The sequence below is a fragment of the Sus scrofa genome, chromosome 6 (genome assembly GCF_054392235.1).
Source record: "Sus scrofa isolate SSC_HxYL_T2T_F1_AM1 chromosome 6, Sscrofa_HxYL_maternal_Yorkshire_Landrace_v2.0, whole genome shotgun sequence".
Lineage (NCBI taxonomy): Eukaryota > Metazoa > Chordata > Mammalia > Artiodactyla > Suidae > Sus > Sus scrofa.
Window position 1 is genome coordinate 9,230,247 of NC_139388.1, and position 24,494 is coordinate 9,254,740.

A 24,494-nucleotide genomic window follows, 5' to 3' on the forward strand; every position below is an offset into this window, starting at 1 on the left:
TTGCCATACAACCTGAGCACCCCATCCCGGGCCTCAGTTTCCCCATCTGTAAAAGGATGTGCTTCATGAAATGTGGGTGTTTATACTCGAAGCCGGAACAACTCCAAGCTAACAGGCTGCTGTGGTTATTTTTTCTGCTAGACCCACTGAGACACGTGATCTTAGGCTGACTTAAGATGTGCAGTGGGTGTGGATTGCACACGCTAAACAAAATAGTGGTGTCTTTTAATTGTAATATGACAAGGAGTTATTTATGGCTGAACGTTCTCAGCATCCACATTGAATAGGAGCATATTAGAATTCTCAGGATCAGGTGGAGAGATGAAAGAACAGTTCTGTCCAAAAGCCAATAACCAAAGGCCATGGATCCATGTTTTTGTCACTAACAAAGAAAAGCTATTGGAAACCTTAAAAATGGGAATAAGGAAGGGATTACATCACGTGGTCACTGCAGGCTCTTCCAAGTTCACGTGTGTCCACCAACCCTGGCTTCACGGAGGCGTGTACCCTGGGCCTTACCATGAAGCAAAGAGTCCCAGGGCTGTGACCACACACCCCACGCTCCTCCAGGTGCACCCCGGAGGGCGTGGCGGCCAGCAGCCTTGCAGGGACAGCAGCACAATAACCTCGGTTTTCACAACGCACTGAGTAAGTGCCGCTTCCATTCCAAATACAGTGGCAGGAATCAGCCAGGCAGTGGCCTTCTCCTGCCCCATGCAAGTTAAAAATATTGCCTGCTTCCTCGCTAACTCCCGTCTTAGCCCCGCACATTTAAAAATACACCCGTCAGTGGCTCTGCATTTGAAAATGTATTTTGCATCTGATAATTATGATGCATTTAAAGGGCAAAATTAGAAAGCGCAAAATTAGGCTGGCAGGCTTAATTAGCCCATTCTTTTCTTTAATGGGTGGAATTTGGGCAACTGTCTGCTGGAGGGGCACAAAGCCCCCGAATGGGGTTGGTGGAAATTCACCAGCTCCTCTGTCAAACCCGTCACTCAGCGAGCCGGACGAGGGATTAACTGCAGTCCCCGTCCGGGCGGTCTGAGCCCCGCGAAGCAAGACAGTGACACCCTCCTGTCCTCAAGAAAAGGACGTGAGTGCGATTCCAAAATAAGCTATCGGCACATCATAGAGGGCCACGCGCTGGGCTTCCCAGGCGCCCGGTGTGACCAGGGTGGCGATGGGATTGTTCGCAGTGAGCTGAACTCCGGGGCTTGCCGTGTCTGCATGGATAATAAGCACTTGCACCTCAAGGTCCAGTGGCTCTCCAGCCCCGGTCTTGCTTAGCCACTGCTGAAAGCCTTCCTCTGCAAAAGCCGGAGCTGCAGGTTTGCAAGCTGTTCAAGGACCACGCCGTGAGCTGGCCCGGACGGGTTTGGAAATGTCCAAGGACCTTCCAAGCGCCGCACTCTGGCTTCTCTGCAATTTGATTCCGCGTGCCTGATAAAGTTATCTTGATGGCTGCACTGAGCTTTCCCTGCACCCAGACCGGGCGCTCCATCCCCAGCTTCCAAGAGGGGAGGTTTCCCTTTTCAAGTCGCCGTAGCCCTTCGCAAGCCGGGACAGGCCTGCGTGGAGGCGAAGTGATCCCAGGTATGAGTCAGCCTCATGAGTCAGATGTGTCCCTGCTTCTTTTTTTTTTTTTTTTTTGCCTCTTTCAGGCTGTGGGTTTCTTCGTAACAGAGGCTGTGTTGTTCTTTTTGCAGCCAGATCTTGAAGCCCTCTGCACGCTGAGAAAGAGGCCTGACTCTGCTGTGTGCAGCAGACAGAACCCAGGATGGGCCGCCCCCGCTTGAGGCCGCCTGGAGTTTTCTGAAACAGTCCATAGGGCAGCCAGAGAGCCATGGAAAGGGCCTGAGATCTGAGGCTGAACCCAGACTCTGGGGAGCTTGGTGGTCTCAGGCAAGATATTTCCCTGCTCAGAGTTAAAACCTCAAACTTGTATAATTGCTATAAAATGCCTTCATTGAAGACAGAAGTGCTCAACCAGAGCCACTGTGCCCCCCAGGAGACATTGCTCAATGCTTTGGGACATACTTGATTGTCACAACAAGTGCCATCTTTACGGTCCTTGGTGTGGCCTTTGGTGCCATAGAAAAATCCTTTGAGTTGCTAACAGCCAGTCCAGATTCAGGAATTTGTTTTTATCATCTCATAATCTTTATAAAGCAAATGCGTATAACCCCGAATTATACAGAGAGATGGGGGCAGAGCAGGAAAACCATGTCCCTGCCATATTTGTCCTGTCAGCATTCTAGTTTTTTTAATCTGGTTAACATGTCTTCGTATGACCATTTTTGGCTGTTTCTTGCCAAAGAGCCAAAACAGGAAACAAACAAACAAAAAATTGGTTGCTAGGAAAAAGGAATAGGTCATTAGAAAAGGTATGAGATATTTCAGTGTCTAAAGCCGAGTAAGTGGAACGTCTCCAGCCCTGAGCAGAATGGCTTTACCCAGAGTCCACTCAGATGACAAAATGGTAGCCTCAGCCAGGGTTCCCAGGAGAGACAGAAAAGTGCTCAGGAGCTGGAGCCTGGCAGACCCTTGGAAGGGTGGAAAAAACTCAGGAAGGTCTGAGTAGGGGTCTTCTGGGGACTCTGAGCTCCTTGCAGAAATGCCTTCCCTCGATGGCAGCAAACAGGGCTTCCTGGCCCCCTGTATTTGCAACATAAAGAGTAGCTGAGGAAGGAATTCCCCTTGTGACTCAGCATGTATGTGAACCTGACTAGTATCCATGCAGACGCAAGTTCGATCCCTGGCCTTGCCCAGTGGGTTGAGGATCTGGCATTGCCATAAGCTGCGGCATGGCTCAGGTCCTGCATGGCTGTAGCTGTGGTGTAGGCTGGCTCTGATTTGACCCCTAGCCTTGGTAACTTCCATATGCTGCAGGGGCAGCCCTATAAAAAGAAAAAGGCAAAAAAAAAGGGAGTCGCAGAGGAGAGGCAAGTAATATTCTGACTGTAAGAGAGAAAGAAGAAGTCTAGCAGACCCACCTCACCGGTGATGCTGCCAAGCCTTGTACACACAGGTTTTGGGGGTGCCTGATTTCCCATTCAGCTAAGCCAGCTGTGAGGGGGGTGCAGCTCCAAGCCAAGCAGGGGAGAGAAGAGAGCATGAGCGAGGAGCAAGAGGGTTGTTTGCAGACTAGAATGTTAACTTGGAAAGACTTCCCCTCATTCCTCCCAGCATAAAATAACCATCTGTTTCAGACAGAGGACCACCTACTCCCAGATCAAGCCCTTAAGTGCTGTTTATACAGCGTACTAATTGCAGTCATGGAACCCACGCCTAGTCATTGCTCAGCTTCTATCCAGTTTTCCCTCGTGAGCTTCCGACGTAGCAACCCTATTTAAGGGCATAAATGGGACACATAGAATTATTCGTTTATTGCTACTGATGCAGCGGGCCCTGAGTGGCCATGGCCACCCTGGACTTTCGGATTCCCCTCAGCTGGCCAAGGAGAGTGGGTCCGTCTGGAGTCAGAGCGACCTGTTTTCCAAGGGACAGGGTTGAAGGCCCACCATCCTCAGAGTTTTGCCTGCAGAGCTTCTGGGAGCCTTGGTTTGGAGTCAAGTTCACATTGTCCTGAGAAATGCTAATATTATGCACTGGTGGGTTTCACTTTTATTCTAAAATTAGCCCATGTGCGTCCCTTAGGTAGCTGTTCATAGCTTGGTGAAGTGCACCTGCCATTGCATAAAAATCAAGGTCAACCAGACACTCGGTGTGCATGCACCATGACCAACTTGAGGGCTAAATACAGTTGGAACTGGCTCATTGGTGCTTTTCATTCAACATTTTCCACCCATTATTATGCCTTTCACCCATCAGGCTGCCATCCAGATCCTATTTTAATGCAAGAACCAATTTCTACCAACCTGAGAACATGGCTCCTGTATCTGTGTCCTGTGACTGCCCAAACAATTAACCTCAAACTTAGTGGCTTGCAACAACAGGTGTTCATTCTCTCATCATTCTCGCACAGTTCTGGAGGTCAGAATTCCAACAAGGATCTCACCAGGCTGCAGTCAAGGTGTGGCCAAGAAGCCTGCATCCCTTCTGGAAGCTCTAGGAGAGAATCCCTATCTTGGCTTTTCCAGTCTCTAGAAGCTGCCCACGTGCTTTCATTCCCGGCCCCTTCCTCGTCTTCAAAGCCAGCGATGGCACATCTAGCCCTTTTTACATCACATCACCCTCCTCCCTCTTTTGCCTTGCCTGGCACTTTTAAGAACACAGATGATTACGTGGGACCCACCCTTATAATCCAGAATGCACTCCCTATCGTAAAATCGGCTAATTAGCAACCTTAATTCCATCCACAACTTTAATTACCCTTTGCTGTGTAATCTGACATATTCACAGGTTCGGGGGGGTAGGATGTGGACATCTTTGGGGGCCATTCCCCGCCTTCCACGGTGTTCTTCTGTCGGTCTGTCTCTCATCACTTCCACTCGGCTGTGGCACAGCTCCTCTTTCAGGGAGCATCTCTTTGTGTGATCGGCTTGGATTCTGGGACTGTCCTACTCGTAGTCAGAATGCACTTTGCATGCACACAAGTGCCCGGGCACGCACGCCCATGCACACACAACATCCATCCACCCATCCATCCATCCCAGCCTAGTGGGATGGACCAGAACTAGAAGTCAAGCTCTGTGAGGCCAACCTGGGGTTGCATCCTGAGTGCTGAGCGCACTTGGTGTACTGGAAGCAGTGAAATCTATCTTGAATACAGTCTATCAGAAGAGTAAGCCCCATCCGAGGAAGAGTGTAACAATACACTGGGCCCTGGCATCGAATAGAGGGCTCATGCCTGGCTTTTTAAGAGTTCTATGACTCTCAGGGAGCCTCAGGGACCCCATCTCTAAAGTGAGGATAGTGTCGCCTCACAGGGCCGCTGTGAGGGTGAGAGTGTGTTTTGTAAACACTCAAGGAGCCAAGGCCAGTGTTGTCTTCCTCATCCCAGGAGCTACCGTCTGGGCCAGGAAAACAGTCATGGAGGCAAACGAGTGGCTCAGAGGTTAGGAGGGGCCCTGGGGCAAATGTGTTCCTAGTTGGGGGACAGAGTGGGAAGTGGTCCGTCCCAAAGACCACATCAGGGAGGTGTGACAAATGTGTGAACACTTGAGTTGAGTCTGAACCGATGAGAAGGTGTCAGAAAGATGGGAGAAGGAGGGAGGCATTCCAGGAGTGGGAACAGCAGGTGCAAAGGTCCAGAGGCATGGAGCCCCCTGACCTACTCAGGGAGCCACAGGCGGTTGTATAGGATTCGAGTCAGGGGAGCCGTGGGCGGCACCGGCATGGCACGTGGCAGGGCCAGAGGGGAGGCGGTCAGAGGGCCTGTGGAGGGCAGGCCCTGAGTGCCGTGCTAAGGAGCTCTGGCATCTTGGGGTGGCCGTGGACAGGGTCTGATGCTGCAGGTGCCTGGCACTTGGTTATAGCCCCATGCTTTTTCTCTCTCACTTGTTCACACACACTGCCACAGCCGTTGGACACGCATAAAGTGGTTACACAAAAAATACACACATGTGGGCCCCTTTCCCCAGACAGTACACCTCCTGGGATGACATGCATTTGGGGCCTGTGCCTCGAAGGACCTACACACTCATCATCCAAGCACACGCAGAGAACACGCACCCCCCAAATGCATCACTGACCATGTGGCCCAGCACACACACACTCAGGGGACATACATGGAAGCGTGCAGAGACACACGTACACGCTGGCCACGTGCAGGCACAGAGAGAAGGCACACACTCACTGTTCATGTGTCCACATAGAACACTGGCCCTGCAGAGCCTCCCAGACACTTATTAAGTATGTCCACACACACGCATACACACACTTCACCACGCACACACACCCGCCTCATTTCTTTCTGGGACGCGTCTGGGTCCAGGGCAGGCCCTTGTTTGGCCGGAGGGAGGCTGTGATTACTCTCCCTGCCACGGCAGGCAGAGCGGCTCCGAGACCTGGTTGGGATTACACGGTTCACGTTTACCGCTCTCCCCAGGAGTAAGGGCGGGGTGGAGAATGAGCCCGGGCGCATACCCCGAGCACCCCACTCCCATCTCTCCACGAACCCAACCCCACTGGAGCCTCTGGAGCTCGTGACGACAGGATGTCATCCAAGAGCATTGCTGGGTCTTTTGCAAGAGTTCCCCATGTGCAACTCACCGCCTAGCCCTCCCTTCTGCACTGAGCTGGCAGGGGGCCAGGCCCCCGGGGGGTGGCTGAGCCAAGCGCTCCCAGCACCGCGGGGCCCTCATCAGCCTCTCTCCCTGGGGCCCTGTTTGGGTGATGAGCCCAGCCCGCTCCGGAGCTCTGCAGAGCCGAGCCCCGCACAAACATCTGCCGGGTCTCTCGGGGGCCAGCCAAGCGCAGCTCCCTGCTCTGCCCGCACTCATCTCCGAATTGGGTTCCAATGAGCTGGAACCGTGTGCCTTCGCCTGGAGTTTTGACACATTGTGGATTCCTGGCAGCAGCCGAGATGGAGCTGTGACCTCCCTCTGGGTTAACGAGCGGAAGGCCTCCCCCCATCCCAGTTGACTTGCTGCTCCCAGGGAGCTCATAAACAAGGCCTCGCCTCCTAAGGGTGCACAGCCACCTCCTCGGAGACCCCGCTGTGCCCTCAGTCTCGGTCAGCCCAAGTCTCTGCTCTTTGTTGGTGAAGGAGAGTAATGGGACAGCAGGGCAGGCTAGCAGCGGGACTCGAACCGCGGAACTCAGGCGTCCTCTGTGGCTCCTGCTCCCAGGAAGCTTTATGTGAACTAATCCAAACCCTAACTCCACTGACTGTCAGGAATACAGAGTTGTACTCACGATGGCTGTGGATCTCCCCAACAGTCACATTCCCGTATTTTATCCCGGCCCCTGAGATCCCAGATACCTGCTTCAGGTCCCACCTCATCCAGCTGAACCAGAGGCCCATATTTAAAAGGGATGTCCCCAGTGTGTCAGCAGCTTTTCAAGTGTCGTGGCTTTACCAGGAGGGTGGACATCACCGGAAGGGGGACATCATGGCAGCACATGGTGGGGTCCCACCGGCTTCTTCTTCCTTCCCTCCCAGGAGTAACACACAAATCCATCCCTGCCTCCTTCCACTATTCACATTCAGGCCCAGGAAGATCAGTTCCCACCGTTCCCGAAGAGACCTTTGCACATATTCTTCTCCCCTAAGAGTGGGTGTCCACCCAAAAGAAATTCTTACGACAGCTGCCAAGAAAATACAATATTGCCCCATAACATATCGTGAAGGTGTGTGTGCAGAAGAGGAATTCCTCCAACTAAGGTGAAGAAACATCGCAAAAGTGAGCCCCCAAAGTGAGAAATTTAAAAAATTTTTTTATTATAGTTGATTTACAATGTGGTCAATTTCTATTGTACAGCAAAGTGACCCAGTTATACAAATACGTACATTCTTTTCCTCACATTCTATCATGTTGTATCATCACAAGTGATTGGATAGAGTTCCCTGTGCTATGCAGTGGGACCTCATTGCTGATCCATTCTAAATGTCACAGTGTGCCTCTACCAACCCCCAACACCCAGGCCATCCCACCCCCTCCCCTCCCCCTTGGCACCCACGCATCTGTTTTCCATGTCTGTTAGTCTGTTTCTGTTCTATAGATAAGTTCGTCTATGCCATAGTTTAGATTCCACATATAAATGCTATCTTGTGGTACTTGTCTTTCTCCTTCTGACTTACTTTACTTAGTATGAAAATCTCTAGTTGCATCCACGTTAGTGCTAATGGCATTATTTTGTTCTTTTTATGGCTGAATAGTATTCCACTGTGTGTATGTACCACATCTTCTTAATCCATTCATCTGCCGATGGACATTTAGGTAGTTTCCATGTCTTGGCTGTTATGGATGGTGCAGCAGTGAACACAGGGGTGCGTGTATCTTTTCGAATGGAAGGTTTTATGGTATTTGAGTGCTTTTCATATTAGGAAGAAGCTCAATTGCTCCCCAGCTGGATAAAATGCAGTTGTGGGAATTGGGTGTCCTGTCTGACTCTTTTTTTACCCAAGCATTGGTGAGACAGCTAAAATTTGAGTCAGAAGTCGGTGCCCCTAATGGGGCCCCAGGAAATGTCTTTCTAGCCTGGGTCTGGGCCTTTGTTCCAGGCCGACACCAAAGGCCTGGAGTCCAAAACATCTACCCCCACCCCCCAAGTCCCTGTGGGTTTTTTCCAGGCCAAGGGGGGAAGAGGGGGCCCAGACAGGTTACAGGCCTCCTCCACAGAGTTGACTGGGGCCCATTCAGACATGGGAGGGCTTCCTTTGAACAAAGTCTGTCTGTTTCCCCCCAGAGCCCTGGGCACTCCGTGCCAAGACAGAATGACTCACTGTCTCCCAGGCCTTGCCTGCCTCTGGGAGACACTCAGCCAGGGTTCTTCTCCCCGTGGACCAGGCTCCAGGTCCACTGGACTCCAGGCATGAGCTTGGATGCAAGCACAGCCCAGAGAGGGTTCCACGTGTGGGCCCTCAGGCCTCAACCCTAGGGCGGCTGCCCTGTCCATGTTTGCTGGCTCCCGACACACATTCAAATAGCATCGCTTGAAACCTGAGTCTCGTCTCCCTCCAGAAGCCCACTGCACTGAAAACCTCTGAAGACAGGGGCTCAGCTTCCATGCAGAAGTATAGATCCTCACGCTGGAGGGTTTGAAAACCATCCTTTTCACTGTTTTAGCAATTTCCAGAAAAGCTTTGTCCATGAGAGAAATGTCTTTCGTTGGATGAGTCAAGGTCAATCACAGACGCTAGGAAGATCTCTTCCTGGATAAAAAACTGGATGCATTTTCAGCCACTTGGCCTGATTGAGCTTCCAAGTCATCGCCTATTAAATGAAGACCTGTTCCTCGCCCCACATGATCTGATCATTAGGAGGATTAAAAGAGGACATCGGAAGTGCCGCGGCCAGATGGTTACTCCAGGCCAAGCATCGCAAGGCACTGAGTACCTTATAAACCATCCAGCACCGTCCTCCTCATGCGTCACAGGACAGATGGGCTCCAAGAAGGGCTGGCGTCTTTATACCCACTGTAAGGCAACGGATGCCTGGAGAGATCAAGTAGCCCAAGTTCACACAGTTAATAAGTGTCACATTATTCACCAAATGAGTTAGGCAGTAAGATGCAAAAGAAGAGTGCTCAGCCAGCTTAGAGGCCCAAAAATGCTTTGGCGGTTTGCAGGGACTTTAGAAGCGCATGTATTAATTAGCCATGGGGATGCTAATTGTAAAGCTAGCTTATGTATTAAACACAGTTTCTGCATGTCTTCAGCTGTGTTATTCCCCAGGCAAATTATTTCCTAAAACAGAAAGTTAGAAACCTGCAGGTGATCTTGATTAATTTTTCTCATGTTTCCTCCCATCAAGGGAGATGTCACTTATTCACTCACCAAGCATTTACTCAGCCTCTCCTTTGGGCTATGTATTCTGTTGGGGCTAGAAATAGAATTGGTGACCAAAAGGGGCATGAATTTGCATTCTGGAGCAGGTTTATCCCCCTCTGCACTGTTGACTCTTGGAGCCAAATCATTCTGTACTAGGGGAGTCTGCCCTGTGTCTGAAAGATGTTTAAGAGCATCTTCGGCCTTGACCCACTAGATGCCAGTAGCAAGCCCCAGTTGTGGCAGTTAAAAATGTGTCTAGACGTTGCCAAGTGCCCTCCAGGGGCAAAATCACCCCGCTGGAGAACCAGCGTTCGACGGAAGAAGGGAGTCATTCATCAAACGCTGATAGCTGTCTGCACACGACTCAGATGACCCGCCCTAAACCCAGCTTTCTTGATGGAGGCACTGTGTAAGTGGAGCTAGCCAGGAAGAGCCACTGTAGAGTGAGGGAGTCGGGCTTCAGAAGCATCTCTGAGGCAGAGGCAACAGCACGACCCTCTGCGTGAAGGGAAAGGAAGTGTGAGCCTGCTGTGGAGCTTGTGTTGCTCAGTGTCCATATCAGAGCTGTGGATAAAGATGAACACGGCATTGTTCAAGGTGTAGTTGCCACAAAGCAGGGAGAAATGACTCTATTCCTGAGGCTCAGACAGCGAGAACCATGGACCAAGATTGTGATGCACTAACAGCAACAAAAGGCGGATGCCTGCATAATCGTAAAAAAATCAAACAGGGGAAACCTGGCCAAAAGGCAGAATATTTTAGATGGCTTTGGGAATGAGCCGTTCTCACATTCTTTCAAACCTGGAAGGTTCGTTAAAGCTCTGTTGCTGGGTCCTGCCCCCCCCGGACTTGGTGATGCGGGAGGTTTTAGGTGGAGCCAGAGAATCTGCATTTCAGACTAGTTCTCGGGAGATGCTGATGCCCCTGGTCTGAGGGTTAGCCTTTGAGAATCTCTGGTGGAGGCCTCAGGTACCAAAGATGCTAATAACATCAGGGTCACATTAGTGGAAAGCTGGTGTCTCTGGCTGGCGAGCCAGCAAGAATGCTGAGCCCCCTATTTTAAGGGAAGCTGGAAGGTTCCAAAGACAAGGGAGGAAACTAGGCTCTCTGAACAGCGGTTAGAGGGACGTGGGGTGTTTGGCCCAGAAAAGAGAAGTTATGGGAAGAATCTGGGAGCTGCTTCAAATCGCCGAGGGGCTGTACTGTGAAGAATGGATTTGACTCATTTTTCACCCTCTCCTCCCACTCTGGGTCAACCACATTAGTTCAAGATAAGGAAAACCAGGGTGGGTGTGTCAGGGCAGGGGTTTTCGGTTCAACATAAAGCAGAACCTTGTAACCATTACAGGCCTCATGCCACCCTGTCCAGTAAAAACAGAACACGTGCCACATATGTAATTGAAAATTGTCCAGTAGCTGTACTATAACAGGTCCAAAAGAAACAGGTGAAAATCATGGCAGTAGTACTTTTAATTGAACCTCCTGTTTGCCAGATGTTTTTACGTTGACCCCGTCATCAATATAAAAATGATTGATGAGACTCCTTGAGTTCTTTGGTTGGCACCTAGTGGCCTTCACACTTAGGGCACACGTCCACTGTGCCAGCCAGAGAGCAAGTGCGCGGTCGCCACATGTGGCTTAGGGCTCCTGTCCTGGACCGTCAAGCCCTAGCGAATCGTGAATCCATCACCTTGGAGGGAGTGATTCCTCCTTTTAATCAGTCGCTCTGCCCTCTTGCTGTCTTCTGGCTTTCAGGACATTCATATCCCACATGTATATTCCTACTTTATATTAGAATGAACTCATTATAAATATCGTACATATGTTTTTTTTTTTTTAAATTTCACAACATGCTCTAAGTTTTCTGGAAGCAGCCTGGAGCACCCTCAATAGAGATGGTATCAGGACCCTTGCGTGTAAGTGACAGAGGAGTCAGTTCAACCCAGCTTAAGAACATGCTAAAATGACTTATTAGCTCCCATTTTGAAAAGTCCAGCAGTGACCCTGGCTTCTGGCATGGCCGGATCCAGATAGGTTGGTAGCATCACCAGAAACTCGTTTTTATGGCCCCAAATTCACTGACTTCTGTGTTGCCTTCATCCTTTGCCTGAATCCCCCTGAGGGAGAAATACCGCCTCAGAAATTCCAGTCTTTAAATCATTCTTACAGTGAGCATTCCCTATAGACGGAGCTTTTCCTTTCAGGTAGTTCTCAGAGTCCTAGATTTGAGGCTTATTGACCTGGATTGGTGCGGGAGGACCTACCCTGGGGTTGCTTTGTGGAACATGTGTTTGGTCGGGGCCATCGCCTCCCCTCCAGAGCCAGGACCCTAGGGGACCAGCCCCCTGCCGGCTGCAAGAGCGGGGGTGGGGGATGGGATCCCCAGAGGAAAGGAAAGGATTTGGCAGGCTCGAACATCCGTTGTCCACCAGAGATGGGCATTAATGATAGATGTCACTGGATCAGTTTTTCCTGGATGTGAAAATTGCCTTTGGAGAAGGTCCACTTTCTCTGGACTACAAAGGAAGGCACTACTTGGAATTTCATAGGTGAGGGAAACAGCTCGGTTTAAGACACTAATAATCTTGAGCGTTTGGGCCACAGTGTGAGTCTTGCTTTGCTTTTGCCCAAACGACTTTAAGACGCCTTATCCCTTGTGGCTGAATTGAGGTGACAGATGGAAATTAGAATGTGGCATGAAAAGTTGAAAGAATACATCTGAATGTGTGCATTCCCAGGAAATTTAGAAGGGTGAAAACTGAGTCCACTGGGTGATCGTCTGTGCTGCTTCCCTCCCCCAGTGACTTTTCAGCCAAGCTGGTGACCAGTCTCTAGGGTCACAGATGTGCAAACCTCACAAGACTCGGAGTCCAACTTCTTCAGATCCCAGAGTATCTAAACCACAAACAGGATGCACCTTTTTCATACAGGTACCTGCAGCCCTTGCTCACAGGCATCCTTTATTTGTGCCACTTAACTCATTTCATTTACCCACTAATTTCCTCCCATTGGAGTTCAGTCTCCCCAAAGTCAGCTCCTTTCCTCTGCTCACATATACCTACGTGGTTCCCAAATCCAGCCAGCAATTTAGGTAAGTCTTTGGGTGGCTGATGCTGAAATCTTTGCGTGTGTGCATTCAGGAAGCAGTAGAGGACTTCCAAGACGTATCAAGCCTGAAGGACCCTTAGAAACAAAGTGGAATTCTTTCGCTCAAACTAAAGCTTATTCAGAAGTAGCAATGACCAGAAAATATTAGTAACAATGTGGCAGATTGCTCCCCCAAACGCCACAGCTTTTCTTGCCTCATTTGTGGGTGGTAGTTCATCCCTCAGGGTCCCCCAAAACTTTGCAGACTTTTCTCTGAAGCATTCTCCTTGCACTGCTTCCTCCTGCCACTTTCCCTGTGTCATTGTGCTGACCAGAGCCTCTGAGGCAATATATGCCTTAAGGGAGCTAGACTGTCCTGGATCAAATCTCAGCCCTGTCGTTTCTTAACTGTGTATCTAGAATGTTCTTAGATATGTCTGGGTCTCAGGGTCTTCATCTGTGGGGAAAAAAAAAAAAGAAAGAAAGAAAGAAAAAGAAAATCTCACTTTGCTGAGCTGCTTTTAAAAATACATGAACTAATGTATGTAAATTCCTTGGTGCCTGGGCGCTGGAATAATATTTTAATTATGCTTCTTGCACTGTGGTTACTTGTGTATACATCAGTCGTTCCCATTAGACAGTGGCCTCCTCTAGGGCAGGGACTGTGTCTCAATAAACTTCATGTCTCAATCCAGAATATATAGATAGCTATGTTTGCTGAAATAATAACATGAGTAAAGCAATGGGTGCGTACAGGTAAAGAAGGAAAAGTCAGCCCACAGTCAACCTTCAGGGGACCGTGGCCCTGGAACGGTACCCTTTCATTTGCAGTTGAATGTCTAGCCCCTATCAGGCAGAATCACATGTCTCTGTAAAAACAGTGCCCATGGTCACGTGGCCAATCTCATGTGATTCAAACTGATGAAGAGCGAAGAGGGTTTTTTTTTTTTTTTTTTTCCAATTTTCTTTTTTCCTTTAAAAAATTATGATAGTCGATATACAGGGTCCTGTCAGTTTCTGTCGTACAGCAAAGCAACCCCGTCGTACATATATATACATTCTTTTTCTCGTAATATCTTCCGTCATGTTCCATCACAAGCAGTTGGATGTAATTCCCTGTACTAGACGGCAGGACCTCATTGCTTATCCACTCCAAATGCCACAGAGAGCTGAGAGTCTTGAGATACGTTTCAGTGTCTTTCAGGGATCCCTGTATGAATAATCGTAGTAAATATCTTCCTCATCTACCTCTTTCCAACCACAGGAACCAAGCAGAGACTTAAAAACCAAAACAGCAGTGTAATTTGAAAATGCCTCTGCCTGCAGATCAAGCTGTGAGAATCCCAAACCTTGAAACCTGCACGTTTGATTTCTGAACTCAGCCACCTCCTCATGCCCCACTTGGGAACTTAGCAAAGAGGCCTGTGTGTTTTCAACTTGAAAACAGACATAGGCTCATCCCATGAAACTCAACCACGTACCATCCTTCCAGGTACCTTGAAACCGAAACATTCAAGTCATGAAGGGCAGTAGACACCAAAATCCTTGCTCAGCGCAGTTGACTCAAGCAGTACAGCTGGGCAAACTCCCTTCTGCACAGTCATCTCTTTGGGTTTGAAAACAACCTCAGTCCGTGCTGTTAATCTCGTCCGAAGCATATTTTGTAAATAACAAACCCTGGCCCAATGGTCCCGTGGAGACCACATTTCCCAGTAATGAGGGAACTGGCATTTACAGGAAGGTCTGAAACTTCCCTTCGGTAGCCTGCATTTTTGCAAGTCCCGTATGAAGCCTCCATGTGGGCATGACTAATGGATGCACCTAATTAAATTTTTACAGCATTCCAGGGCTGGAGTGTCAAATGTTTGCTTCCAGCGTGTCTCCTTGTAACACTGTCAAATCAGCCTCCTGTCCCATCCCCCTCCCACACACACCTTTTTTAGGGTCTGTTGGCTGCATTCCAGTGTTATATGAATTCAGAAGTTTGGTTGATGAGGATGAAGAAATGGGTTGCCACATAGTTTTTGCAAGCCAGCCTACCCTTACCTATTTAGAGAGGTTAAAAGGATATGTATATATATATATAAAAAGCTTCCAGCTGAAGTAGAAATCTCTGTGGGAAACAGAGAGTCACTTCCAGTGGGTAAGCTCATCATTGCTGTTTGTAAATCCTTTCTCCAAGACAAACCTATGCATTTGGCAAGGTGGAATCTTAACTCTGAAAACCTCCTTACATTCAGTAGATTCTCTGGACTTCAGGGGTTTGTTGGCTCGAATCTGCACTACTTCTTGTTCTTTATTGTGTAATTGGGTTCAAAGAAGAAGCATGCAGTTAGACCATTTGCTTATCTCCTAACTGAAAGGTGAGGGTTCATCACGAAACCGGCAGATAGTTTGAGAATGTGTCTGGAGCTGCTCGGCAAAAAGCACAACGAGAATCTGATTTCGGGGTTGAATGAATGTGAGACTGGAGATGGGGTGCTGTGGGTTCGAGGCCGTGTGAAACTGCAGAGGTGTTGGTGGGTCTTTCTTGGAGATAGATGGACACCTGTCAGTCAGTCCCAGAACGCTCTCCAGACCAGAGTCCCCGCGTGAGGTCCATGTCATCTACATCCGTACCAACCCAGGGGAGCCTGTTAGAATGCACGTTCCCCTTCTGAGTCAGAATCTGGGCATCAAGACGGGGACTCGGCAAATTAGAGCTTCCAGAGAAGCCCCACCAGCCTGAACTCAGGGAGCTTTGTGCAAGCTGTTGGGAAGCTTGTAACCCCATGCTCAGAAGGGCTGGAGGTCACAAGTGTCAGACACCAAGGCATGCAGGCCCTGAGCCTGGATGGAGATCCTTCCCTGGAACCAGTTCAGCAGCAGCAGCAGCAGCAGCAGAAAAGGGTTGTTTTCAACCAGCTGGAAGATTCCTGTGGACACACAGAGGCTCATCTCACCCCCAAAAGAGCCCGAGGTGATTCGTTTAGCCCGGGGTCTTCAGGAATCAGTCATGGTAGGGACGCTCCATCAAAGTCTTCTGCTTAGCCTTCTCCTAACAGCCCACCCCTATCCGTGTATTCAGAAATACGCTTGCACAGATACTCGAATGGGTTCACCTTGATGTACATATTCAGACCCACCCTTGCAAACAAACATTTGTGTGCATGATGTGTGTACAGACAGGTGCACACACGTGCCTGAGCACAGACCTCCAGGTCCTTCCCTGTAGCTGCTCACCCACACATCCTAACACAGAGATGCTCTATCTCAGCTCTTGCCTAGGCAAACTAGCCTCCTCCTTTCAGAATAGTTTCCCTTCTCATTCATCTTAGGAAAATCACTAACCACAAGCAATTCGGAAAACCACCTCTCTCCAAGAGCTCCATCCGAATGTGGGAATCAGTGACGCCTTCCACAACAAATGGTTGACTGGAGTCAACCTAAGATGAAATTGTCAGACATTCATGATGCAACTAAGCAGGATTCCTTGGCAGTCCTTCTTCCCGGCCCCTAATCCTGGGATGAGTTCAGTGCCATATTGGACAAAGAAATAGGACAGTAGGGTAGACTCAATAGGGCTTTAGAATCAAGTGGCTCCACAGAAGTGTCTTTGGCTGGCATCAGCTGCCTGAGCTTGGGCAAGCCTCAAGTGCCTTTTCTGTGAGCTAGAAGCTTATGCAGACCATGTGTGAAAGCACCTAGCCCAGGCGGCTACGACACCCAATAATAGGAGGTGATTGATCAGTGACTGACCTGGCAGAGTTCCTTCACTGCATAGACTTTAGATTCAGAAAGCTCTCACTTTGAATCTTGGCTCCTCCACCGATTGGTTGGAGATTGTGTGCAAGTGTCTTGACCTCTCTGAATGTCCCCTTCTTCATCAGCATAAAAACAACACCCCCACTAACTCACAGAGGTGTTGGAAGAATTGTGTTCATGGCTATAGGGAGCTTAGCACCTGCTAGGAAGGGTGAATGCTTAGAAAGAGATGGTGGCTACTTCTGCTCTTTTTTTTTTTTTTTTCCTTCTTTTTCTTCTCTCAAAAGAATACCCCATGAGAAGGAAAGATAAAGGTAGCTATGTCCCCCTTAGGGAAAAGCTCTAGACAGGAAACTGGACTGGGGCAAGGAATGTGTGGCTGGCGGAGAAGAATTCATTCCCCAAAGCACAGGTCACCGAGAGATCTTTCAGAAGAAGCTGATCCCTGCCCCCTGTGTCACCTGTGCGCAGTCTTTGGCTCAACCTCCCCCCAAAAGGGAAGTTTCCACTTGAACTGAGGGCAGTTATTTCTGAAGGGGGTTGCTTTTTTTTTTTTTAGGCAGGAAACCAACAGCCTTTTGAATCTGGTGAAATGGTTTTAATAGGTCTTTGGACCTAAGAAGGCTTTTTACTTCTTAGCTGTGTATCCTTGGGTAAGTGGATTAATCTTTCTGAATCCCTTTCTTCATTTTCAAATATTCAGTGGAAATAATGCCTGCTCACCAGGATTTTCATGGAACTGAACGCCCTATTGAGTGCCTATTGAGTGCTGAGTTAACTACTATGGTGATGGAGGAAAAAGGGGGGTGTCTCTGCCTCTCTTCATCCTTCTCCTTCCTGGGCACAGCTGGCACTGTCTCAGGAGGTGACCCCAGGTTTAAATCTGGGCTCGTCTTGGGTGGAGGACAAATCAACTAATTGGATACCAGGATGGCTGGGAAATGAGGGCCTTAACAAACCTGCCAATTCCTCAAAACATTAAACACAGAATTATCACGTGACCCAGCAATTCCATTTCTAGATATAAACCCAAAAGAATCGATAACAGGTCTTCAAGTAAATACTTGCACATGAATATTCATAGAGCATGATTTGCTGTAACCAAAGGTGAAAAGAACCTAATGTTCATCAATAGAGGAATCGAGAAATGAGATGTGGTAGATGAAGCATAATGCACAGAATGGAATATTATTCAGCCATAAAGAAGGACTGAGGTGCCGACACAGGTGACAGCATGGATGCACCTGGAAAACTTTATGCTGTGTGAACAAGACCAGACATACAAAGTCACATGTTGTATGATTCCACTTGTATGACAGATGTGAACGGGTAGATCCATCGAGTCAGAAAGCAGGCCAGTAGTTTCCAGGAGCTTAGGAGAGAGTGAAATGAGGAGCGCCTGCGGTGGGTGTCGGGTTTCTTTGGGGATGAAGAAAATGTTCTGGAACCGGAGAGAGATGATGGTTGTACAACACTGTGCCCGGGAAAAATGCCACCGAATTGGACCTTTTAAAATGGTCACTTTTCAGAGTTCCCTTTGTGGCTCAGGGGTAACAAGCCCGACTAGTATCCATGAGGACACAGGTTTGCTCCCAGGCCTCGATCAGTGCACTAAGGATCTAGCGTAGCCGTAAGCTACAGTATAGGTCACAGATGAGGCTTGGGTCTGGCATTTCTGTGGCTGTGGCGTAGGCTGGCAACTACAGCTTTGATGTGACCCCTCGCCTGGGAACCTCCATGTGCCATGGGAACGCCCCGGAAAAGAGAACTTTTCGGTTTTATCCATTTTACCTAAATTAAGAAAAAAAAAATTCCCCGAGCCAATGTGTGGGTGTCTCGATGCCAGAACAAAGCAGAAATCAGAAGAAAAAGGAGGCGGTGATTGTTGAAGCACTGATTAAAAATGTGCCCTCTGAGGGCAGGGCAGTCCCCTAAATCTCTTTAATTAAGACCAAGAAGGCGGGCACGCCATGGGAAACAGCAGTAGGACAGATGAGTGGCCACAAAGGAGACGCCCACCAGTGGCTTCTCAGGAAGGGTCAGGGCTGGGCCTTTTGTTCCGGTGGAGCTAACACGTGAAGTGTGCAAACACCACTGCGGCCTCCTGTGCTCCGGCCCCCCCGACCCCTCCACCAGCTCCCTCCACTTGGCACGCATCCTATTTTCTGAACAGCAGCTGTGCGCAGTTGAATAGTAAATCAAACACCCTAAAAAACCGTTGTTTTAAAACAATGTCTCAGATTTCCCAGATATTTCATTTCTCGTTTCCTTCCCCCCAGCCTCTGCCTGCCGACAGCAGCGGGAATAAGCTCATTCAGGTATGAGCCTCGGGCCCCTTCGCCGGGGCCTCGCCAGTGAATTCCCCTGGCAAAGTGGTTTCGGGGCAGAATTTACAGGCCGAGTAAATCTCAGGCTGATCCTCTGTGTCGTTAGGAAATTTGTTGTTAGCAAATGTTCTTGAGCGAGAAGGGAAGCTAAGGTTTTCTGGGGACATATATCCCCAGGATGAGCCCCCCAATTTTAAGGATGTTGGCCTCATGGGGGCTTTCCCGCCCCTTGGGCCCCCTTGCCCAAGCCATTGCACAGAGAGCCTTTCCTGGCAACCCCCAGCGAAGGCCGTGCTGGTTCCATACCCACTTCCTGGCACATCCCAGAGCCACAGTGGCATCAGCACACACTCAGGAGCCCAGGTACTGTGGACACCCTGCTCAGCCTCCAGCTTGACTTAAGCCAGGGCTTCTCAGCCTCGGCACTTTTGGCATTTGGGTCTGATCCTTCTTTGTTGGAGGAGTCATTGAAGCTCTGATGGGATGGCTTATCTAAATCAGATGGCTGTTAAGTCATGGAGTTCATCAAGCCTTCACTCAGCAAACTTTTTGTTTTGTTTTGTTGTTTTGTTTTCCTTTTTTGGGGCCACACCTGCAGCGTGTGAAAGTCCCCAGGCTAGGGGGTCCAATCGGAGCTGTAGCTGCTGGCCTTCACTACAGCCTCAGCAACACAACCTCAGAGCCACCTCTGTGACCTACACCACAGCTCATGGCAACGCCACATCTTTAAGCCACTGAGGGATGCCACGGATCAAACCCGAATCCTCATGGATACTACTCAGGATCTTGACCTGCTGAGCCACAGCGAGAACTCCTCACTCAGCAACCATGTAATACCACCCACTGTACGTTAAGCTTTATTATAGGCCCTGCCGGCCGGCAGGTGTTTACTGGACATGGACAAGATGTCCTGTTGTGGGTACAAGAAAGGAGAAGACATACCTGCTCACTGCGGAGGAGATGGAAGTCAAACATGTAAACCAGAGGTGCTCAGTGCTCTTGACCTTTGGGAGATGGTGGCGCTTTGTTGTGGGGGCTGCCCTGTGCATTGTACGATTTTAGCCACATCTTTGTCCTCTCTTAAATTTTAGTAGCATCCCAAGTCCGGACAGCCAGAAATCCTCCAGACGTTGCCACACGTCCCCTGGAGGAGGGTGGGGGCCAAGGTCGTGACATAGAACTTGAGGAACATGTCCAGAAAGTGAGGTGGAGTGATCTTTTAAAGTAGAGATCGGTCTGTCTGTCCAAAGAGAAATAGATACATCCCAGCAATGACCTGCCTTGGGAAGGGACATTCAGAGATGAGAGCTGCCCTGCGGGTGACAGAGTCAAGCCTGCTGATGAGGACGGCAGTTTTTCCATCCGTCATTGGACCAGCCAGGTTTTCTGAACTTACCTTATTTAATCCCTTGTTCATCGTCAGTGTCCCTGTGAGATGGGAACGTCTGTGTTAGCAGGGACTTTGTCCTGCCAGGGTGACTGTCGTGTTCTCAGAACCCAGAACCGTACCCGCGGGGCGACGACAGAATGAATCACATCCTCTCTGCTTCTCTTCCCAACCTTCCCTTTCTCATTTCTCCCTCTTTGTCATCTGGCCTTGTCTTTCTCCCCATCAGGCGCAAGGCACACACACGCTCAAGGTCAAAAGCAGACGCACTCCTCCTCCACAAACAGACGCACATACCCACCAACACACCAACAGGAAATTAGAAGGAAAGACCAAAACATATCCTTGACTCCATGTTCCGAGAACACCAACCATCCCAAATCCAACTGCAGATTTGCTGGAGTGCCGAGTGAACCGGAAATCAGCTGGCCTTTGAGCTTCTTGGCATTTGTCGGTTTGTCACAATTGGAGGGCTTGATGCCCTCACCGCAAGGTCTCCAGAAGTTCTGTGTTCAGGCCAAGAAACCGTGCGGTCCTTTGTATTCCGAGCAACACACTTTACTCTCACGTTTATGGTGAAAAAGAACATGGAAAGCCTTCCCCTGCCCCTCCCCAGAAAATAAATAAATAACACACACACACACACACACACACACACACACAAAACTCTGTGGTTATGAAGCCCATATAAAGTGGTTCCAGCCTCTTGGCACAGACTATTAAAGGCTGGCAGGGCAGGCTGAGATGCAGTTCAGAAAACATACTCTTTTATTTACCCAGATAAATATGATACTCGCTGCATAAATTTGAGGGCACTTTGTTAAACACTTTATAAGCTGTGCTGTGCCCAAAAGGCCGTAACTGCCTTTAGATCGAGGACAATGATTGGGAAAGAGCAAACCAGGCAAATAAATAAATTATATGTATTTATTTATTTTTAACATGCTTTTCTAGACAAGCCACAAGGCCTCTCTCAGGTAACACACACTTGGCAACCTAAACTAAAATGGGACCTCGGGACCTCTTGATCGGAAAGAACCGCCTTTCTCTTCACTCTCTTCCTGGCTGCAGCTGAACATCTGTCTGTCTGTCTGCCATCCTCGGTGACACGGAGGAAGTTTAGCTCCAGCGGCCGCCAGGCTACCGTCAAAGCATCCACCCCTTTCTTCCAAAATCCGCAGAGAGGAACCGTTACATATTAGGAAGCCGCCTCATCAAGGCATAGACTCAATCGCCAAATTGTGTCTGAGTTGAAGGTGGCACCAGGACATCCATGGAACACAGAGGGCGAGTCTGAGAAATGAGCAGAATTTAGAATTCTCCCCAAATGCCCACGAGTCTCGTGTGACGACAAGCGCTAAGGTGTCCCCCGAATGGGCAGTCTCTCAGGAACCTCTCTTCCTTTTCACAGGTTCTTTCGCTCTTGCCGTTACCCCCAGGTAACATGCATTGAGCATTTTGTAATGCATCCGCTTGTCCCAAACGCTTTGCTGGACGGTAGTGTTATGTAACATACAATGAGGTACTCTTGTCTGTGTTTTACAAATAAATAATTATGACCCAGGCAGGTTAGGGAAAAGCTACCACAGCCAGTAGGTGGTAAGGAGAGGATTAGAATCCAGGTCATCTTCTCTCAAAGGCAACCTTCTAAAGCATAGCTGAGTGTTTTACCAGATGTGGATCCCCTGTGCATTTTACCGCTCACTCACCGCCCAGGGCATACCCAGCCCCTCTGTGCCTTGTCATCATCTCTGTAACAGCCATCAGTCTTTTGGTAATGGCTGCCTGAATCATGGTGCTTATGCAGTCAGGCTCAGTGGGAAAAAAAATCCCACAATCGATTAGTGATGCCTGCTCTGGATGCAGAAATGGGGATTGGTGGCATATATGCTACCTATTTGCCATCATCTCTCTATGCTGTTCAGTTTCCATTGCTACCCGGTACTTAATCTCCTGAACTCCAAGGCCAGGTTTTCAACAAACTCTGGGGTATCCCATCTCCATGGCACATGGGTCTCACTGGGATGTCCCAGTGGAAATAGACAGCCCATTGACACCCCAGACTCCTCAAAGCTGGCCTCTTCTCTCATAGTCCCCAGTGAGGTTTGAAAAATAGTTCTTCACACACATTTCAAGATAGAATCCTGGCAGCTGAGCTTAGCTTTTCCCTCTCCTTCATTCAGTCCTCTCACCAGTCATGCATCTTTTCTGTTCTACTTTTCAAAAACACTGAGAATTGGCTGTGATCTATCACATCCTGGAGTCTTGGATAGGCCCTCCTTTAAACCCTTGCAGGAATCAACTAACCAGTGTTCCTGCCTCCAGCCTTGTCCATTCACTGCCTATGATTCTTCTTAAAGCTCAAACCTGGATGTATTATTTCCCTTCGCGCAGTACCTCTGCACTCCCCTAAGGTCCAAACGCTTCAGCTGATGTGTGAGTTCAGAACTGTAAGTTCTTACACCAACCGTTCAGATATGTCCTATGCCCTCCCATTAGTCACAGTCACCCCATCACCTCTTACTGGTGCTTCAGCAATCTCACCTCCTTGCTCTCCTATCCCATTGTCATTTACGCCGGTGTCCTTGCACAAAAACTTACTTCCACTAAGATTAGCCCCCGTGATTTAGGGATTCTTTGCAGAGACCTCCATGCCCTTGGCTGTCAGGAGCCAGTCATCACCGATGACATCCTCAGCTCTAAGAAGCCTTATCGGGAAGACCCATTGTAGCCATACAAGCCCATCTAGAGAGGCTCTGCCCTTTCTTGAGTCTCCTTCAAAGCAGCAGCTGTTAGGATGAGTTTCATAGCCCATGGGTCCATAAACAAAGGTATCCTTCAGGCAGTGTTGCCATGGAAACTGGATGGTGAGACCCATGACCCCCAGTCACACCCAGTTAATGTCCCCAGGCATGTCGGCGGCGCATGGATTTAAGCACCTTCCAGATTACTGTTGCAGTCTACACACAACTTTCCAGGGCAGACAACGCACTCCAGCCTTGTGGCATTTGGCCCTGATTCAAAAACATAGGAGTTTCTGGAGGGCAGGTGCCAGTAGAATTATCATTACCCTCCTGTGTACCTGGGCTTGGTCCAAGAAATGGTTGTCTCTGGAGTGAATGGAATGAACCAGAGTCTAGATGAATCCATCTAATCTGGGCGAATCCTTACTAGCTGGGTGATCTTGGTCTAATTTTTTAACCTCTCTCCTCTTGTTTCTCCAACTACAGAACTGGGATGATAGTAGTAGTGCCGTATTTGGGGGTTTTTGTGACCTTGTTATCAGTGAGTAGAGGATGGATGGATAGACGGATGGATGGATGGATAGACGGATGGATGGATGGATGGATGGATGGACTGACAGATGGACAGATGGGTAGGTGAAAGTTCCTGTTGATGAGTAAGTGGATTAACCGATAAGTACATTATTTAATAGATTCATTTCAATACGTGTTTAATTAAAGAGAAACGTTCTTCCAAAAGCCACCACCCAGCCACACACTAAAAAAGTGCCCCAAACACAAATAGTCCCTCAGGCAACAATCAAATAACTGTAACTTTTGCAGGCCTGGGGTTGGCATGAAGGCTCTCTCTGGGCCCACTTTCCACCAGGCACCCTTCCCCAGAAGAAAAGGGCAGGAGAAGGGAAGGGATGAGAGAGAAAGGGAGGGGAGGGATGGGAAAAGCACACACCCAGGCTCAGAGAAGCAACGTAAACAAGCCAAGGCCCCCACCCCGCTTCGCCCCAGGCCTCTCTGCTCGCACCCCGAGCCTCCGCAGAAATAGTCTCAGGGTCTGAGGTTTTCTCTTGCAGAAGGAGGTGGTGAAGACAGGATCTCGAGCTCCCAGTCGCCCTGCTTTTAAGTTAATCTGTCACCTCAATGGCGCTGGGGTGCGAAGACGGGCAGGCAGGTGGGAGAGCTGCACAGGAGCCGCCCCCTGATTGCTTCTGCTTCTGCTCTAACCTATGCGAGATCGCCCCTCACCTGTGGCTCAAAGGCCAAGCACCCCCCCTTCCCTGAAAACCCAGCCTCTCCTGTGGGGGTGCTCTCCGGACCCCCAAGACTTGGTTGGCCCCTCCCGGCTCCGCCGTATCAGCTGAGTAATCTCCCCAGCATTCTGACACACAGCTGCAAGAGATGAAAACTGTACTGTTGATAGATGAAACTTTGGATAAGATTACATGGTTTTGAATATCTTGATGACATATTTGTCTGAAAAGTCTTTTAGAGGACGGCCTAATATAAATGCGCGGAAATGTTTCTAATGACTAGCATTTGTCTACAGACTTCGTTGGAGAAATTAGCATTCATGTGTCTCTGGATGGCATTTGCATTTGTATGTGGGGACCAACTTTTGAATAATCATTTCTTCCAGCCCAGAAGTGTTAACTATTTACTCTGAACACAGGCTGGTTTTCCTTCTCAGGCTCTCTGGCTGGGCCCGTGGTGTCCAGAAATAGGTCCTGATGTGATGGGTGTCTGTCGTACGGCTCCAAGACCACTGGAACCTTCTGAGGGGTCCTTGGATACCATCTGCCTGAGCAGAT

At 49.2% G+C, this 24,494-nt stretch overlaps 1 protein-coding gene and 1 long non-coding RNA gene across 11 annotated transcripts in view; both read left to right on the plus strand.

Moving 5' to 3' along the window:
• Positions 1-24,494, plus strand: part of LOC106510465 (uncharacterized) — an 806,226-nt gene that overhangs the window by 748,089 nt on the left and 33,643 nt on the right. The window lies entirely within an intron of this gene.
• On the plus strand, positions 1,047-14,333 carry LOC146402186 (uncharacterized). The gene is made up of 2 exons (XR_014805383.1): positions 1,047-7,323; positions 13,752-14,333. It is a non-coding gene; the product is annotated as an uncharacterized LOC146402186 (long non-coding RNA).